This window comes from Daphnia pulex, chromosome 8, assembly GCF_021134715.1.
Source record: "Daphnia pulex isolate KAP4 chromosome 8, ASM2113471v1".
NCBI classification, from domain to species: domain Eukaryota; kingdom Metazoa; phylum Arthropoda; class Branchiopoda; order Diplostraca; family Daphniidae; genus Daphnia; species Daphnia pulex.
This window is the reverse complement of record NC_060024.1, coordinates 12,317,480-12,335,642: the sequence shown is the minus strand read 5'-3', so window position 1 is coordinate 12,335,642 and position 18,163 is coordinate 12,317,480. Positions and strand designations below refer to the sequence as shown.

At 41.4% G+C, this 18,163-nt stretch overlaps 1 long non-coding RNA gene across 4 annotated transcripts in view; it reads left to right on the top strand.

Moving 5' to 3' along the window:
* LOC124199985 overlaps positions 1-18,163 on the top strand; it is a 225,479-nt gene that overhangs the window by 203,300 nt on the left and 4,016 nt on the right. For all 4 annotated transcript variants that reach the window (XR_006877114.1, XR_006877115.1, XR_006877116.1 and 1 more), the window contains 3 exons: positions 2,340-2,407; positions 11,076-11,205; positions 11,428-11,651. This is a non-coding gene — a long non-coding RNA (uncharacterized LOC124199985). The remainder of the gene's footprint in view (positions 1-2,339; positions 2,408-11,075; positions 11,206-11,427; positions 11,652-18,163) is intronic.

The window sequence follows — 18,163 nt, the reverse complement described above, 5'->3', positions numbered from 1 at the left end:
TAGATTTTATACAAGGGGTTATATTGGTGGGGATCCGCTATCCAGCCCCCCCTTTTTTCAAACTCTTGTCGCTTTTCTAGGCCTAAAATATAAGACACGTAGTATTAAGCTTACACACAAAGTCTGCTGGATGTGTCGTCCCCCCTATTTTTTTTTACAACTTGGATTCGGCCTTCGAATACAGCCGGAGAGAGAGTTAAGAATTTGAGTTGAAACATTTTGGGAGGCCTACATAACCCGCACTGGTTATGTTTTATTTGATTTTTTTCAGTGCAGCAACTTTAATTTGAGGGGGAAGGAAAAACAAAATAATAAATATAGAAAGTAATCTATGACTCCTTGTATTTTCTCTTTTTTTTACAATTGCATCTTGTCATGCCAAAAGAAAATTCAAGACAATTACAAGTTACAATTGCTATCGCTGTATTTTTGTTTTTTTCTCTCTGCTTCGTGTCTTTCTCTCGTTGGGAAATGATGAACAGGAATGAGCTGCTGCCGTTATTTGTCAACCAATGCTGTGTGAAGGCCGTTGTTGTGTTGAATTGCCCGTTTGGATTGATGGATAAGTTCTTCTTGATTGTTGTGTGAGTTGAAAGAAAGAAAAAAAATAAATAAAACGTCCGTTTCTATAACAAAACCACCAAATGGGCAATAACAATATCAGCAATGGGCCATTTTCACAGCGGCAGGAGTTGTGTTGTTTGTCTATAAAACACATCGGATGTGATTCAGCAATCACGACGACGGCGACGGTGTAACCAAAACTAAAAGAAAAAAAAAGGAAACACAAACACAAAATAATCATCATCATAATAATAAAAAATGTGTGTGTGTGTGTGTGTGTGTTACACGCGTTTTCTATGGTGTGTCGAGAGCCGGCCGTGATATAGTCTGAGCCACTGCTAGAAGAGAAGAGATGGTTCTTTTTTTTCCGAGGGCTTTTGATGGCCTATTCGACTTGATGTTTATGCGCAATTCAATCAAGTTATTAGGGTCATTTTGATGAGGGCAGGCACCGTGCAAGTGTCTGTGTGTATATAAAGACTCGACGAAACGATCCTATCCCGAACGAGATACTTCAACACAGAAAAAAGCCCCCCGCTGCTGCTGCTGGATGTGTGTGTGTGTGTGTGTAACTTTGGCTGGCTCTTTTCTCTTCTTCTTCTTGTATGGTCGATGGCGTCATCATCATCATCTTTACGACGGTTCCCTTTTTTCTTCTTCTTCTTTCTTTTATCCCTTTTATTTTTCAAGCGCTACCGTTCGCCAAGGAATCAACGACTATGCTATTTAGAGTCATCACGGCGGCTGAAATGGACGCCATTACATTCAATATGTACACCGTCGTTTTATTTTATTTGCCGTTTGTTTTTTTATTATTATTATTCTTTTGCTTTTTACGTGTTGTTTTTTTTTGTTTATTTGTTTAGCCTCCCCTCTTAGAGCACAAGACCTCAAGTGGTCGTTGTGGCCAGTCTGTCACTTTATAGCGCACCGTTTTGTTTGTTTGTCTTTTGTTTTTCCTTTGGTTTTTAAGAAGTTGCAGAGCTTTAAAGATTACTGCCGCTAGACAAGTGTCTTATGGCGTGTGACGCAACACGGGGAGAGACAAATAAAATAAAAGTTTGAGTCACTCGAGAGAGGGGAAATAATCGTTAAAATTTTTTTTTGACTATTTCCAGTGAGAGAAAGAGGCGAAAATGAGCGCGAGCGGTGCGCGTTTTTATTTTGACAAGAGACGAGAAAACTTTGGTGTGTTCTGGTTTTTCTTTTCCCTCACTCACTCTCTCTCTCTCCCCAATTTATTTTTTATTTTATTTTCACGACTCTTGTATAACACCACCGCACCAGCAGAAGGAAGAAGAAGAAGCAGCAGCAGAAGCGGCGGAGTAAAAACCCAGTCAATATCATAAAAATCATCGTAAAAATAAAAATAAAACCGCCCCGAAATGGCTATTCTCCTTATAGTTTCTCATGTGTAGGCTGGATATAGTGGCTCTGGCTACTTCATGGAAATAGGCGATCGGTTATAGAGGGGGTTATAAGATGGGGGGCTCACTTCTAGGCCTATTCGCTTTTTATTGTTATATCCTTTTGGTTTTTTTGTGTTTCCAAATTGAAATTGTTTTTCTCGTTTTCACTTTTTCACACTCCTTTTTTTGGGGGGTTTAAAGTTGATCTATTCATCTCGACCGCACCTTGATGAAATACTGAAATGGCCGAGCTTTTAAGCTTCCAATTACCGTAGCGAATGAAATTTCAAAACAGTTTGAATGCGATTTCTTTTTGATTGAGTTTGTCCAATAATAATCATTTTATTTTCTTTTGTTTTTTAAAAGATTGTGGAATCCATTGGATGGAGCTGCTGGACTGAGAAAGCCGACGAAGGAACAACAATCGGCAGATGGTAAGTTCAAAATGCATTTTCATAAACGTGTTGTAGCTGTGGCAAGTATAGTGGTGTATAGCAAAAGTGCTTCCTCTCTCTTGTTGGTCGATTTACGAGCGCACAACAACAGGCAAAGAGATAATTCCTCTTGGTAGCGGAGCCGGCGGTTTTCTTCAGATAATGAAGCCAGCATACCGTCAGATGGATGGAGAGACAAAGAGATTAGCGACTTAAATTCCTCTATAAAACGTTAGTTGCTACTATCTCTACCTAAATAAATTACCAAAGGAGAAGAAGAAGAAAAGTTGTTTATATCTTTTTTCGGGTTTTTTCTCTTCTCCATTTTAAATTGAGACGTTTGGATGGGAACAAAATAAAGGGGGAAGGTTTAGTTCAAGGTTTGTGGATGGACCCTGCGGGGTTCATATCGGTTCATTGTCTTGCATCGGCGTCGTTATTTTCCTTCTCCTTCTTCTTTCACGATCACGCCGAAAGGGTCCAAAGTTAAGTTGCGATCACGAACTCTTTTTTGTTCCTCATTTTTTAAACGACGTGTGTCTTTTTTTCAGCTTTTGTTGTTGCTTCTGTCGCCCTCTTTAATGAGTAACTAGTTGGATGAAGCCATCCAACTTAAAGTTCCGTTCAACCCCTCTCAAACTGGCCCCCATCATCTTGGCTGATGAATGATGATGATGATTTTGTTGGCGGCCAGAAAAGAAAAAAAAAACGGGACCCAGTAATAATGAAGAGGTCGGAAAGAAGCGATTGGTTGCAAAACACAAAAGGGGACGGCGATGCTTTGCGCAGGTTTTTCTCTCTTGATAGTTTCATATTTTATTTTTTTTTTTTGAACCTCTTCGTTGCCAGCTTGTTATCAAGTCGATGGCCATATTTGGGTAGGGTTTGATTTATGCCCAGACGCGCGCGGACCCCGAAAAAAGACGAATAAGAAATACGCGCTAGACAGACAGAAAAGAAGAATAGGCAAGTGCACGAAACACAGACGCCTCCAGAGAGAGTCGAGTGAGAGAGATAGCGTGCAAGTCAAAAAGGAGAGTCTGTATTTTTCTTCTTTTCTTTTTTGTCCGCTCTTTTCCTTTTTTTTTCCCTCTGTAATATTCCCACCCGCTTATTTTCTTGTGTACAGCCACGCCCTGGCTCGTCGACACACTCGTAGGCCAGACCGTGGGAGGTAACTATACGTTCATAATGTCTTTATTTTCACCGATTCCAATTCAATTCCATTTAAGACGCGGAACGTCCTTCATCTTTTTTCTTTATTTCTGTAGCTCTGAAATGTTTCGGCTTTTATTTTTAGAATTCGGTCTTGATCGTTGTCGGGGTTGTAGGTAATTCCTTGACATATCCACCGATTGTATTACCTTGCGGTCGTGTGAAAAATGGTCTTGTATTCCTCCTTCTTTCCTTGGATGGAAAAAAAAAAGTAAATTTAAGGCGACCGACGAACAATTGGACTCGTAAACCAGTCGGACTTTTTTTTTTCTTCTTCTTCTTTTTTGGGTGAGGGCGCATGCACGTACACAAGCCGCAGCTGTGTGTGTGTGGATAGGATACAACATGCCCACATTTTCCTACTTGTGTTCGTATTTTTTTCTACTTTAACTCGCCACCGAGGGTATTTTTCTAGGTCCATTCTTTTTGTAAAATTTCGTTTTTCTTTTTTCCCCCCTGTCGCAACTCCTTTCCACTTTGGATAATGTAGGCCCCAAGATGAACGCACCCTACATGCGGTCGAATTCGTCACGAATATGTGAACCCGTTCCGACTATCTCTCTCGCCCCTCTCATCCATTTTGTGTGTGTGCGCACTTCTTTTATCTTTCGTCGATTCCATCCATCAATTCCCGACTTTGCCATATCTTTTTTTATATTTTTCCTTTATTTTGTTACCGCCGGCCTACTAACTTAACTGCTGTCCAAGGATCCCATTTGGTCTGTGGGCGAGTTCAATAATAACGATGTTATCTCGCTCCTTGCTCTGTAGTTTTCTTTGGCTGGACAGGCCTTCATCAAGCCAATGAAGTCATCGGTCGTATTTTATCCCTTTTTCAACCTAACTAAACAAAAGGAGAGCCAGTCCTGCGGGGCTGGCCAAAAAACTACTACCTCAGTCCATTTTGATAAAAGGTAGTCGGTCTCTCTTTCTCTCTTATCGGATGGATGGATATGTAACTTTTTTGAACGTCATAAGAACTGCGCTTTCGCACGTCATCATCCAGGTGAAACGAGATGATTGCAGTGCTGGGTTGCACCGACTGCGTGGCACCGAGCGTTTCCCGAGTTATTTTCGTATTCTTTAATTTTTGTAGATCCTTATTTCTGATGAGTTATATAGATGATTGTTAAAAACGTACAAGCAAACGGCGTAGGTGGTTGGCTGGACTGAATTCCGTAGGTGAATCGAATGGGAACGTAAATGTTAACACTCACGACATTGATCAGTTTTTTCCTTCTTTCTCCCCAGCTTGTTGTTTGGACGCTATATAACCAACATAAACATCGTGCGAGCGGAGCGTAACCAATCGCACTTTTTCGTGACTTGTTGACGCTGGAAATTGGCGAGTTGTTGTTGTTTCTCTTTTATACTATGGGTAGCAGTTGCTGTTGTTGTTGATGGCCGTCGTATATTTGTTTCGCCCCGGCCTCGTGCCATCAGAGAATGAAGGAGAGGCGAGGACAACATTAAACAACATCACCCGAAAAAAAAAAGTGGAAGAACTGTTGTTGCCAACGATATGTGTGTGCAAGTCGTTACTGGACGTCCGCCGATCCATCAACGGGAAAAATAAAATAAAATGAAAACAACAAAAGTTAGTAAGTGTTCTCTATTTTTTCCTCTCTCTCTGCGAAAGACTGGGCTGGTGGAGATATATAGTGTGCGCCGCATCAACGGAATATACATCATCTCGACGGGGTCAGTGAATTAGAAAAATTCCGGGCGTCATCGCCTTTGGCTCCGACGACGACGACGACGCTCCCGCACGAATTTGTGTGAGCGAACGGAGGACTCGATTGCACACACCACCGCCCTTTCAAAATGGCGTCGAAACGATGACAGGATAGAGAGAGAGGAAGCAAAACAAAACAACAACAACAACAACATTGAAGCGAAACGCTTTTCCAGCAACTTACTGGCAAAGCGCTTCGTGCGGATTGGAGGGCAGAGCGGGAGCACAGCTAGGCAAAGGAGACGTACAACAAAATCAATACTAACTTGGCCTTTTTTCTTCTTCTTCTTTCTTTCATTCCTCTTCTCTCTCGTCAGTTACTCCTCCTCCTCCTCCGTCGTTGATGTCAGCGACGGAAGATGTAGTGTACGAGTCGTGGCCTTCCGTAGTATAGGAAGCGCGGAGGGGGAGGATGCAGCCGGAGCGAAGCCCATCCATCCCCTTCGCTCCGTTTTCCTGAAGCGAAAAAAGAAAAAAAAAATTATTTGGGGGAATATATATACGCAGTAGTAGTATTTATACATAGTATGTATATATTTCTGGCACAACCATAAGCGTCTATCGCTTCTTACCAACTCTGTTATGTACATAACATTTGGGTTGCGTGTTTTTTGTGTCTGTATTTATTTATTGATTTAACTTCTCTTCCTGTTTGGTGGGGGGAATACTGTACATCATCTTTCGGTGGCCACACATTGGAGCATCTTGATGGAATATTTTTTTTTCGAGGGGGTCGAGAAATAATAAAATACAAAAAGTCGCATGCTGGCGAAGCGCTTTATTTCTTTTTCTTTCCATCCGCAACGCTTCCTCCTTTATTGGAGGGGGGTCCATCTAAGGTTCTGCGGGGTCGATTGGTGTGTGTGGCTTTTTATTATAATGACGAAAGGATGGAATTTGTGTTTGCGTAAGATTTTTTCGGGGGGGGTTTCGTTGGTTTTGTTTGTTTTTTTGTTTTCTTCCCCCTTTTGGAACTACTGTTCCAGGAGTGTCGAGACACTCCATTACTCTTTTGTTGCGTCGAATCTTTTTTTCTTTTTGGGAGAATGAAAATCAACTCTTGAATTGGTTATACTGGGAGAAGAGTTGGAAGAACTTCCCCCCTGCACAATTATGGCACGGTGAGCTCTCGGTGGATGAGAGCAATTGAAAACGGACTCTGCGGCTAACGGTTGGAGTTTCTACCTTCCGGGAAATGGGAGGGGCTTTTTTCTTTTTTTTTTTTCTTTTTTCGAATGAGTAAAGTTTGATGTCATATTTATTTATTTAGTTAAATAAAGGTGTGTGCCAGCGCAAGACCATTTTGCTCTGCATTGAATTATCAGCTAGACGGACATGCATAACCTTTCTGTTTGATTGGGAACTCTTCATAATGAGATTGGGAAGATCATCAGAGTTTAGGGTACACGCCCTTCTGTTTTGTTTTTGTTTTTGTGTCTCTCGGCGATTCTTTTTTTCTTTCCTGATATTTTTCCTTTTTGTGTTTGGAGCATTGCATTTCTTTCTTTCTTTTTCTCTTTCTCTTTTTTGTGTGTGTCCCTCTGCCCAGGCTTTTCGCTGATTGGTCCAAACCCAAGCGGATGCATCACGTCTGGTCCATCCATCCAAACGGATAAGATCTATACTTTTTGTGTTGGACGGAACTCCCTTTCAAACACGAAAAGGGGGGGAGGGAGGGAGAAAATAGAGAATGAGGGGGAGGGAGGGTGAAATGGATGGAGGGGGGGGGGGGGCTGGAACAGTGAGGAGCTGAAGCGAGCAAAAAGCCAGGAGCAAAGGGATATCGGGTCTTGGGATCGTGGTGAGTGGAGGGAAAGAAGGGCGGAGGAACATGGTGGACTGGCAGCCGGCCAGAATTTCCATACGCTTTTTGAATATAGGAAAAAGAAGAAGACTTGACTCTTCTTCTTCTTCTTCTTCTTAAGGAAAAATCCTTTTAGAAAACGCAAAGAGCAAAGTTCAAATCCATCGTCGTGTTGAAAAACTGCCAAGCCTTTTGAATAGGTGATGAAGAAACACAAACACAGTCACGACAAATCAAGTGACCGTTTTGATTCCCTATAACTTCGTGGTCGAATCCAATTCTCTCTCCTGAAATTACATTTCAGCGCCGAGGTGTTTCCTCTCTTATTTGATTTCATTTGATTGCGAAAAAGTCGCATCAGTATTTGTTGATTGACGACGAATTTTGAATTCAATTCCATATCGATTCTCATCTGATCGTGTGTCTTAACTTTCATCTCGGCCTTTTTAAAGATTTTGACATTTTGTTTGGGGTTTTTAATTTTTTTTAAATTTTTTTGGGCGCTTTGGTCAAGGTGTAGTTGAAGAATGAATAAATAAAAAAAAAACTCACTAGATAATTTAGTGGCCGTGCATAATCTTCCCGACGGGTGTGTGTCTGTTGTTGGCTTTCACGTCTTCATCTGCGCAAGAGGACCCAAACTCCGTCCGTGTATAATATTGCCTTGCATCAAAAAAGATTTCATTCTTCGGGAGTTTTGGCCGGAACTTGTGTAATGCATAATAATAAGTCTGTCGATAATTTATCAAAAGTGAGAGGATTGCTTATTTTCTTTTTCTGGAAATTTTAAATTTATTTATTTATTTTATTTGTTTTTTTTTGTAAGATTGCCACCCATGTTGTTGTTGCGGCTTAAAACTCTCGGAAAACCGGACAAACCAACACGCTACATTATATAACTCCCTTTATTCTCTTTTTCTTGATATTTATTTAGTTTTGAGTTTTCTCTGGTTTTTCTTTTTTAGCCTGGGAAAAAAGAGCGGTTCTTTTAAAAGCTTTACACCGGTTCGTAGTTCTGAGATAGATAAGAGTTGCCCAGCACAAGACGAGGGGGAAAAAACAAACAACAACATCGTAAATATATGCGATGTGCGATACATACGCGCCCACCACAACGGGTTGCGCGCTTATGTATATTTGGGGATGTCCCAGAGCTTTTTCCCTGTTTGTTTTCCAGTTTGCTATTGAGCGAAAAAATTCATTATCAAACAAACAAGGCACCACACATTTTAGTGTCTTGTTTGCTGGTGTTAGGCGCCTCTTATATGTATACCTGCGGCCGGCCCACTGCGCCGGATTGCTGTCCTCGTCCATTAGCGACTTGTTTTATGACGGAATCCCGTTTTTTTTTTTAAATTTTCTTCGGCTGTGTCACACTGTGTGGGGCGGTCTTCTTTTCAAAAGTTTGTAAGTTTAAACATCTCCTCCAACCATTTTCGTTGGCCGTTTTCTGGTTACGCATTTTCCGGATCAGAAAAAAAAAGAAATTTGTTTTGGGTTTGTTTAACTATCGGCTCGTAGGTTTTTTTTTTTAACTTTCTGTCGGGAGATTAGGAGAACACTTTGATATTAAAAGTCGGCAATAAATACGACTCTCTTCTTGGCCGTTCCCAGTAACCTTTTGGAATCGTGTCCACAATCATTAACGCGTCCTTAAATAAATAAATGAGAAACTATATTTAAGGCCTGTATCAAATCCTCCAGCTTTCATAGTGTCATCTCTATGAACTCTTTGGAGGTTGCCGGGTACACAGCTCGGCGAAGAACAAAGGAAACAACAATGAATCATTGCAAAAATAATCATAGTAAACTCACGTGATGTATGCACACTATCCAACCAAATAGCGGCCCAAAAGCTCGTCTCCGTTGTTGTTTTTTTTTCCTGATAGCGTGAACTATCTCCTCTCTGAACGCGATGAAGGGTCTCCGTGGCCTCTTCACGGGGGGGATCCGCCCTCATGTGCGCTCATGTACTAGTCGACTCCCGAAATGTGTGTGTGTGTGCATAGTGGCTACATAATGAAACGACCACGGCTCACGCTCGACTCGGATGTTATTTTTTTGTTTTATTCGAATTTGAATACATTTTCAATCGAAAGAGAAAGAAAAGGTAAACAGACTTTGTATCAATAAATCGTTGGTTAGAATTTTTGAATTTCCCACCCAAATGTTATACTGGCGAATGACATTGTTTGTTTATCCTGAAATCGAACGCAATCATTTTTGAGTTATGTAGTATAAATACTACCGGGTCTGCCACATACTATACTTCTGTCTTTATCTCATATTCATCTCGTAATTCCGCTCTCACCTCGCCACACAAACTCCATCCATGGAAAAATATACAAATGTGTGTGTATTTTTTTTCTGAAAGAAGAGCGTCAGCAGACATTCTTGTGATGGCGAGTGGGAGAAAATAGATGAATAGAGTGTGAGAAAAGAAGAAGAATGTGTAGAAGAGATACACCACACACACACAAGTTGAGTGTTGTAACGTGCCACCCGTGGCACCACGGGGGTGGCTTTTTCTTCTTCTTTTTTACTGGAGGGGTTATGTAGAGACGCCATGTGAGGAGAGACCCCCATGCACACATGTAACGGACGCATTCACAAAAATATTCGGATGGCTCGCCGCTGTACATCATCAAATGGCCCTGGGGCGAATAATAACAAGGCGATATCGGATATCACCTCGTATAGAAGAAGAAGAAGAAGAAGAAGAGCAAACACGGAAGCGAAAAAGAAAAGCCCATTGATTTGTGGTGATCTCAATTGCGGGGGGGGGGCGGCCAATAGGAGTCGAGCGAATATAGATCACGAGTTATCTCGTAATATTTGCTAGAGTAGTGGGGGTGGGGTGGCAGACTCTCGTTGGCTGTGCAATATAGAGTAGGAAATGTAATAAGGAGAGATTCATCATTTTGATCAATGACCGGCGCTGATATCGAACGCGCCGGACGGCCGCCGGCCTCAAGGAATTGTCATCACATTCAAAATAACGTCGCGCGAGATAAACTTACATACGTCGATCCATAAATAAAAACAAATGGAATTCTCACACGCCAGACGGGGAGAAAAACAAACTAGAAGAAGAAGACGCACAGGGTATATACATCCGGCCATTATGTCTATAGGCTGAGCTGATGTCGTTGTCGTTTAAACTCTTCTTATAGCCGATGTTAATGAGATCTGTGGGGAGTCGTTTTTGTTTTATTTTCATTCCGGCGTCTTCATCGGCGATATCGCGTAATAGCTTATTCTTTTTCTGGCAGTCGAGGAATCGATTATTTATTTTTTTGGGGGGAGGGGTCTTACCAGGGAATTATATACCAAACAGAAATGTTATTATTTTCAACTAAAACTTATTCCCTCCACTTATTCGCTTAATCGTTTTGAGCGGTTTGGATTTTGAGGGGGGGAGTTTGATTTTTTATCATTTTTTATTTCTATCGATATCGCATTAATCGTAATTTGTAAGCATGCTGATTAATAAGAAGAAGATTGGACAAGTGTCGTCTGCTGCTTTCATTTAGTTTTGAGAGTTGAGACCACGAAGCATATGCAAACAAAGTTTGAGAATATAAAGAAAACTGAACGATAACTCTTTTGAAAACGTGTGTGGCTGTACGAAATAATAATGCAAAAGAAACAAGAACACATCAAATTACGAAAATGTGATCGTCTCGTGTGATGTGTCTGATCTCTGGTGTCGTAGCTCTCCATGCTCTCCACTCGATGCTTTTGGGCGGGTAAATGAAACTAAGAATAGCAATGCAATCATTATATGGGAGCTTAAATAGTAAAGTTAAACCTTTTGTAAATTTGTGAAATGTTATTTTCTGTCTAGCTCATGCAAGCCCCCTGTCGATGTATGGCATTTTCTTTGCACTATGTAACCTTTTTCTTTTGTGCAGGTTTGAGGCCAGAGCCAGCCATCGTAACAACATAATACACAAGTTCTGCTTGTGCCGAGTCTGTCATCAGTCTGTCTGTCTCACCTGTCGTCACCAAATATCTCAGCATGATCTCAGCATCACCGCTTAGGTAATGTTTTTGGTTACTATTATCCCTGCATGACCTGCCCTGCTAGATATTTTATTGTTGCATTACCTGCATCAATGCAGTGCATTACATTTAAACCTTGAATTGACCCATTTATTAACAATAGAGTTGGCCCATTGTCTTGTTTTCAACTTTTCCTGACTTGTTGTGGTTGTTGTTATTTTGTGAATATTTTTCGTAACCTATTTTTCTTTTTTTATTTAGATTCACAGCATCCCATTGCATTGGAAAAGCTACCGATGTCAATCGAGTTACGGATCTCTCTTTTCCCCCCCTTCTTTCAATGTCCTCGTGTATGCCCATGTGAATGTGGGTGTATTCACGAGGACACCCTTTATACCCTATACCGTCTGGTGTAATCGAACTCTTCAGCTGTTGGATGGAGCAACTGACGTATATATAACTGGCTGTATGTGCCAGGCATAAAGGTAGGACAAATTGATCTCAATTTATCCTTTCTGGCAATTTTTGGTGGCGTTCATTATAAATCGATCGTTAGTGCAGACTACGTTGATTGATGAGCTAGGCGGTTTCAACTGTTTTCTCTCGCTGATTTGTTTTTTTTTCTCAGCACTAAAACTCATTTGTCGAACGACTGGCGCAGACCAGGCCTGTTTTCTTACCTTCCATCTTTTTCTATTGAGTAAACCATCCCATTTGAAAATATTTGAACTTGAAACACTTGGAGCAAAAGTGTAACAAGACCATTTTTTGACCAAGAGCCTAGACCTCCTCGTCGGTGTGCATATAAAAAATTAAAAATACGCCATGAAAAAAGAGAATGACGATGTTTTGCGCTTCAAAAACTATTAAGCTGCTGTTATTGCAGTCAAAAAGAAGTCTCAAATCAAAATAGAAAAGCTGAGAATATGAACTAAACACATCATCCATTTTCGGTCGATTATTCCTTGCCTTGTGTGTTTGGGTTTGTTTCACACAGGAGGTTATTGCGCAGTTTCACGGTTGGCTCGCGTGCCATTCGATATGATGATGGCCTCGTAAAAATGTAGAGGGATACTAAACAGTGTGTATAACCAGTTAAACTAACATAACAGATATAGATGTACATATACAAATGGGGGGGGGGGAGAAGAGGGGCAAGGAAACCCCTTTTTTTCTCCTTATTTTTATTTCTTGTGTTTTCGTTGAGGATTTTCATCGCCCGTCGTCTAGATTGATCGTAAAAAGTGAAAGACGGTCGTGTCCTCCCCTCGGTCTAGGCCTCGCCGTTTGCTACCTAAATACCACCCACTAAAAAAGAAATCGTAAAAAAGAAGAGGAAGATGGTAGTTGGTGGGGTGACTTAACATACGAATTTCTTTTTCAAAGGGGACAGCAGATTGAATGCCCCCCCTCACTTTCAACCCACCCCATAACAAACCATAAAATCCCGGGGTTTTACATGCGTTTTAAATGGAAAAGGAGTAGTCGTAATATGACGTGGTTATGAATCTCAATGTCGATAGATCTCCACACAGTGTGAATTCCTGATGTTTGAAGAGCCATTTTGGATGGTGTGCCGTTTTACGGCCACGTCCGCACCTTTTTTTCCTCCATCTGAAAAAACAAACGGCCCAACCGCCTTTCAATATTTTCCCGTCTCTATCGCTATATCTTGTTTTATTTCCTTTATATTTTTTTTTTTCTTTTTCTTTCTTGGCGTATTAGGAATGACTTCATTGTCTGGCACATTCCGATTCCACTCAGCACGGGCTGATTGCCACCACCACACTCACTCCCCGTCGACTTTATTGAGCATTTTTTCGTTCCTTTTTTATTTGATGGCTCGCTTTAATAGAAACCATTCAATTTTATGAAGTGATATGATGCTATACACGGCTCGTAAAAGCCCGGCTTAAGTACAACATTAGGAAAAAGGATGGGCCAAAAGGATGGGGGGTGGGTGGGGACTGGGGAGAGTTAAGAGAGAAAAACGTATTCGACCGTTTTCTTTTTACGTGTGTTGGATGCCAGCAGCGCGGCGGCGGCGGATGTGCGCAATCAGACAAGACCCCTTCTTCTCTTTTCTTTCTTTCATTTAAAAAAAAGGAATGAATTTTTTATTTTTCAGGAGAGTTTTTTTATAGAGCCATTAGAATAATAACCGTGTAATTGCGCAATAGCCAGAGCCTTGTCTTTTGTCGGTTTCAATCCGTGTCAAATGGAGAGGTACACTGATGAGCCGAAAGTTTCTTTTGGTCTTCATTGGAACTGGGTGGCAACACAATTTAGATCAAAACAAAACAAATTTCGTTGAGAATTTCCACGGGAAAATTCACGCCTTGGATACCAATGGAATTTCGATTGAGACATTTTCAACCCGCACACCTTGACTTGTCTCACGTCGTGAGACAAAGTCACAAAAAAAAACATTTTCACGTGAAACGTGAGATTTATGTTAAATCGATGTTGTTTTTAGTATTCCAGTCAGAATGATTTGACTTATTTGGACTCGTCTGCCGACGTCGATGGGTTTCATTTGAAATTCCCGACCGCAACGTTATCATATCGCCACCACTACCTGCGATAATCCAATGCGCATTCGACTGTGGCCCCGTGACGTTGAACTATTCCCGATGATCTAATGCGCTCGTCCAAACGTGTGGAATATTATAATTTCCAAAACAAAAAAATAGGCACTGGAGACGGAAATGGGTTTAGGTTTAACTTCTTTTCTTATTTTTCGAGGGGGTTTTATCCTCCATCTTTTCTCTTTCTCTCTCCCCCCACCCGACATTTTCTTAATATAAACCCCGTCATCGGTAACGTGAACTGTGTGCGTCAGTATTAAATCATTCGGCACCGTGCAAGGCAGGCACAGCACACACACAAGTCCGTGGAGGGAAGGAGAAGATGAAGTGGTTCCGCAGAGGAACGCTCCGCCTCCCTCCTCCTCCTCTTTCTAGGAAAAAGAAGAAGAAGAAGAAGAGTATGAGATTAAAAAAGAATTCCAACGAAATAATATTTTCATCAGACTAGAGAATAAGCGATGGTGGGTGGGAGGAAGCACGAGGTTGGGGAGTAGATAGAAGATGGATCGTAAATAAAGCTCCCGCTACACAGGGAGAGAGGAGGAGGGTGGTTGGGTGGTGTGTATAGTATATGGCGGAGGACGCAGAGAAGAAGAGAAGAAGAAGAAGCAGGAGCGAAAAAGAGGAAAAAGATATACGAGCCGGGCGACGTCAGCCAAGTGCTGTGCTCTCTCTCTCTCGGCTTTTTCTCGGTCGATGGTTGGCTGGAAAAAAGAAAGAAAAAAGGAGCTGCTGGGCCAGGGGGGTATCCAGCTAAAAAGAAAGGGGGAAGGGGAGGGAGCTGGATTTTTCCTATAGGGCAGCTAGGCATTTCTCTTGTTATAAATCACTCGGCTGACTCTCGCCCGTCTCTTTCCCCCCCCCCTTTTTTTCCAGCTCTTTCCTCACAGCTAAAATGGGGGATTGAAAGAAAGAAAAAAAATAACGCAGATACTCTTGTGTGTAACACACAGCCAAGAATTGTTCAATATTTAAACAAACGAAAAACACACCCATAGCCATTTCGATTCTCGCCAATGAAAGAAGAAGAAGAATAATAAAGACGGGAAATTTATTTATTTACCAAACGTTGAATTTATTTCACTGTTATATAGTCCATTTCATCATATAATAGAGTGTGTGTGCTGTGCATATAAGGGGGTGTCTTGTATAATAGGCTTCTCTTTTTTTCTTTCTTTCTAAAAGAATGAGAACATGTCCAACCATCTATGTAATAGAGACGCGCGCACATACCGCATAGCTCGCAAAGAGGGTTGGACCATTTTCTCATTTCATTTTCGGGTCCGGTTTTTTTTTTGGAAACTTATTTCGGGGTTGGTTGAATTGTCTCTCTCCATCTCATTTCCCATTCTATTCTCGCCGATATGCCGAGAAAGAATAGAAGAATATAAGAGAATATAAGACTTATTGCGCAGTTGGCCGCTTATTGTTTGCGGCATTGTGTTTGGCGCTGATGGGCTGCTGGGAAATAATCTCTGGTCCCTCTCAATCCAACTTCTTTTTTTGTGTGTCCGTCCGTCTTCATTGCCGCTGTCCTATTGTTTGTGCTGAGACAGTTTTATTTTTATTTTGTAAAGGACTAAAAAATGAACCAATAAGGTGTGATCCAGTTATGCCGCTTTGTAAAATAGAAAAGGGAGGCCGTGAGAGTTCAGGTCTTATTGGATTATAGCCTGTACGACCCACCACCCTCTAGAGTGTAATAACATTAAAGTTTGATAGGATCGTTAAATAAAAAACAAGAGAAAAGGACGAGTCTTATTTTGACTCGATTGTTGTGAAACAATGTCCCGACTAGAGAAATCCCTGCAGGATTCTCTTTTGTTTTGTGTGCGCAGGTTTAGCGCCTGGAAAATTGACCGAGAAGAAGAAGCAAAGGAGAATCAGCTGGTTGGGTACGAGTCAAATCCAATTGAAGGAGGATGTTTTCATTAAGAGCCAAGTCGCCCACGGTTAAATGGAAAGTCGTTCGTGTACTCGGTGCTCTTGCAGACGCGATCCTTTACAACAACAACAACGAAGGAAAGAAAAAAAAGAGGTCATTCTCTCACGTCTTGATCGTCGACCGAGACAAAGAGTTATTGGTGGCCCGTAACATTTCCAGTTTATTTTTCCCCGGGTATTATATATTTTCGTGATTATTATTCGGAGCTGTGGGGGCTTTTATTTCCTTGGTGATGTATTACTTAGTTATCATACCCCAGGTAGGAATCCTCTCTCTCTCTCTTTGGTGGATGTGTATAAATATAGACGCACGGACAACACGCTCACGACGAAACGCTAAGATGGAATACCTTGGGCGTCTGTCAGCCAATAGGCGCATAGAGAAGAAGAAGGCACCGCTGTTGTATAGAGAGTGCTCTGGTGTGTGTGTGTGCGCGCCCCAGGTGCAGGCGCGTAATTAAGTTGAGAGAGAGTCTTTCAACAGAGGGGCCGAAAAGAAAGAAGGGAGTCCTCGTGTAATTACGCATGGTTGGCCGAGTTGTGTGAGTTGTGAGTCCTCGGACGTGATTGGTCGCTGGTTCCTTTTAACAAGAGTCGAAAAAGTAAAAGAGGAAAGATTTTTGTTGTTTTTTGTTTTTACACAAAAGAAATAACTGAGATGTATCTGGCTAGGTCTATCGTCTTTTACAGTATTATCTCGTGTATTGTATTTTTTCAAAAATTTCAAAATCCCGCGCAAAAAAATACGACCCGCCGTTCAATGACTTGATTAGCCAAGCTCGGATGCTTTTTCTTTCCTTTTTTATTTCTTGGTAGTTTCTGAATTTTTACTTTTTTTTTTGGACACGTAACAACGCGCCTACAAAGCTCCAAACTCTACGTGGTATCCTCACAATAACTAAAGACGCAGCGGGCGCTGCTGGCTGCGCTGTTATAAATCACACGGCCGACTCGGGGTCGGATATGATTAAATGCACTTTTCTTCTTCTTCTTTTTTCTTTTTATTTTTGTGTGGGCAGAAGAAAAAAAAAACCCAACAAAATGGAAGGAACTGGAAGAAGAAATCTTGATGACGCCAAAGTATACAGGAGAGACAAGGTCTTGTGTTTTGTTGTAGGTTATTTAGACGGCCGTTTATTTTGTAATGTACCCCCTCTTTCGGTTATTAGAATACAGCTTTGCATGTTTGCTTAATGATAACTAGCGTCATTGAGCTGATAGACTAGCGCTGCTACTTCCAGAGCCTATAACAGCCAGCGCCACCATGTAATTCCGACGTCGTTTTTGTTGTTTTCCAAAAGTTCAATGGCGGCGATAATCACCAGCTTTTGTAAGGAAAAATAAAACATTTCGGTAGTTTTTTTTTAGTTTTCAAAACGACCATGAAAGAGAAGGGAAACTCGTCTATTTATATTGGATACATATCCTAGCTCAATTTCCATGCAAAGAATATCGTCTGGTATTTTGTAATATTCAGAATAGGCGACCGTAAAGCCCACCGAAACTCTCTTTATGTATTGGAAGACTTCTTTTATATTTCTTTCCAGTTTGTCAGCAGCAGTTGATGGAAATATGATGAGAATATAACCTTTTTTTTTTTCTGCCTCTGCTTTTCATTCTATATATCCATCCCCCTCTTTTTACGTATGCAACTCTCAGTCTCTCTCAGCAGCCGGCGTCGCTCGGTGCTCATTGGTTGTACCGAGTAGTACACACAATATGATGCAATAAGTTCTCTCTCTCCCCCCTTCTGGCTTGTTTCACATTTTCAAGAGAGAGAGAGAGAAAAAGCCCTCGTCAGTGTCTCGTATAACCCATCCGCCAGATGGAAACTATCGTTTACAACCTCAAATGGGCTATAGACCCTGTTAGACGATGACGTGGGGCATTGCCTGGATAGGAGGGGATACACATCAGCGGCACAATTCATTTCGCATCGTTATGGAGACGTGCAGTAGTACTTACTGGCGCACATAAAAGCTGGTGTAAAAGTCGTGTTTATTGTCTCCATCAAGTCGCTCGGACACGAAATAAGGTGTGTCTTGATTGGAAAATTGAAAACGAGTCATATCCCTCTGTCATCTAGAGATGCCCTCCCCTCCAATCCGCCTTGTGTAACGTAAGATTTGATTGCAGTTGTATTTGACGCGCCAGAGTAAAATCTAACTCTTCTCCCCACACGAAAAAATGCAATAAGGTCGGTCGATGTAATAACTCAGCCAGCTAGCGCCAAGCGCTTTAGATACGGACGTCTATACTATATATTGAACCCCCCCTCACAGTCTTCTTTTCTTTTTTTTTTCCTCTTTTTGGGTATTACTTTTTCATGTACATTTATACTATACGCTATATCGGGGGGTGATTGGTATTCCAATCAGATTGGCTTATTTTTTTCTCTCTCTCTCCCGACGACGACGACTGGGGAATAACTAAAGTTTGCGCTCTTCTTTCCAGGGTTATAGAGA